Genomic DNA, 2,239 nt, shown 5'->3' with positions numbered 1-2,239 from the left:
GCAGCTTAAAATACACAAAAAGAAAAAATGTATTTAAACTTTTTTATACTTTTGTAATACATATGCTTACCTTAATGTATATTTTAACTTCTTTGTTCGTGGCAGAGTTCTCGAAAAATGGTGCTCCGAAGGTGTATACCACCAACATTTTGCAAAGGACTGATACAATTTTAGTAATGTGCAAAGGACCTACACAATTGTGGTATTTTGCAAAGGACCGACACAATTTTGGTATTTTGCAAAGGACCGACACAATTTTGGTATTTTGCAAAGGACCGACACAATTTTGGTATTTTGCAATATAAATAATAGTCAGAGGACCAGCAGATTTTCTTCAAAGATCATAAAGGACAATAAGATTTCGATAACTTTGTGAAACTAAATGGGAGACACATAGTTTCAATAATTAAAAAGGGGAGGAGAGAAAACTTATCAAACTGTTTTGGTTTCCTCAATATTTTTTGTCTTTGCCCTAAGGTTTTACAAAAAATTCCAATATCATAAGCGTTTGCAGACAATTTCAAAATTTTGAAGGTTAAAAGACAATTGCTCTTTTCTTTTCTGTTCCATCGCCTATGCATTATTGAAAGGAAGTAACAACTTTGGTTTTCTTTGAATGCAAATAATTTTTTTACATATTTAGTCTCAAATAATATAGTCTGATTTTAGCACAAAAATAACTTTCCCACGATCATAAACCTTTTCAGAACATATCTCTTAAACAGATGCAAAACGTATATATACATATAAAAAGGCGATGTGATATTGATGCCAACGAGACAACTATCCACCATTTTTCTAATGAAGTGGATGTAAGCAATTATAGGCAACCGTACGACCTTCAACACTGAGAAAAACCAATACCATATAGTTGGCTATAAAAGGCCCCGACACGAAAAGTATGAAACAACTCAAATGAGAAAACAACGGCCTAATTTATAATAAAACAATTAACGAAAAATAAATATGAACATATGACCGACATGAATCAACAACAACCACTAAATTAGGGCTCCTAATTTGGTACAGGCACATATAGAATGTGACAAGGTTAAGCATTGTTTAGGGCGCCCAACCCTCCCTTAACCTCGGGCAGTGTTGTTACAGCACAACATATGAACAAACTATAAAAATCAGTTGAAAAGGGCTGAACTCATTAGATCGATACAATGCAGAGAGTACCCGCAGTTACTGACAGCTAGTTCAAAGCTAATTTGAATGCTGCTGTTGTAAATTGGCATGTGTTACGGTAGTATTAATTTGGGGGTTTAAACCAATGATTTGTTTTGTTTTAGGGCAAATGTAGAAACAACCACAATGAAACGTGTTGCTACATTTTTTGTTAGCTACTATATAATTCGCACCTATATGTTCTTGTGGCATCCTGAATTGGCAAAATGAAATTTCAAACATATAACAAAATAAAATATAACGTTGCTGTACGAAATCGTCAGTAGAGTGTCATTTGATACTGTATACTTGTTTTCTATTGATTTGATTACACGGTTTTGTTACCTATAAAGACAAGTGTTTTTCTTGCACTAATTTTTATCGTATCTTCATTTACTTTATACCTTTCGTTAGTGCACTGCAATCGGTGGACTGACTAAATAAAAGAATATACGATGGAAATTTTTTTTAAATGGGGTGCGATCTGAAAAACCGACTTTTAACCCGCAACAAAAATTATTTGTGTTATCTGGAGAATTAAAGCTCTATATATAATTTATAGACACCTGTACACTTTTTTGGTTGTTAGACTGTTGTTTCGATAATGTATATCCCACGTCTCCTTTTATTCATAGTTTTATGAATGTGAGAGAAGAAGAAAAAAGAATTACCTTAAAACAGAATATTTTCATTAAAATTATTAAACATTAAAACCGAGAGAGTCAACGGAGGTTGACATTTTATCAACATATAATTGAAATTTATATAGTGTAACAACTGTAACATACATATCATTAATTTTATGACTTACATATGATAAATATTTATATTTAATTTCAAGTTGAAATAGCATTATTCTCATAATAGAAATATGTTAAAATTCCCATATGTAAGTACTTGTATAATTAAAGAACTTTATAAGCTCACTTAAGGATTACTCTGTCTTAAAAACTGTTTTATTCTGGTCTTTCTCTTTGCTACCGAACATAATGAAACAGAAGTTCCTTTGAGCATAACAAACACAACTCAACAGTTTATTTTTTTTAAACAGATGTTTATCGATTATCAG

The sequence above is a fragment of the Mytilus californianus genome, unplaced genomic scaffold (assembly GCF_021869535.1).
Source record: "Mytilus californianus isolate M0D057914Y unplaced genomic scaffold, xbMytCali1.0.p SCAF_14, whole genome shotgun sequence".
Lineage (NCBI taxonomy): Eukaryota > Metazoa > Mollusca > Bivalvia > Mytilida > Mytilidae > Mytilus > Mytilus californianus.
Note: the sequence above shows the minus strand (reverse complement) of the source record.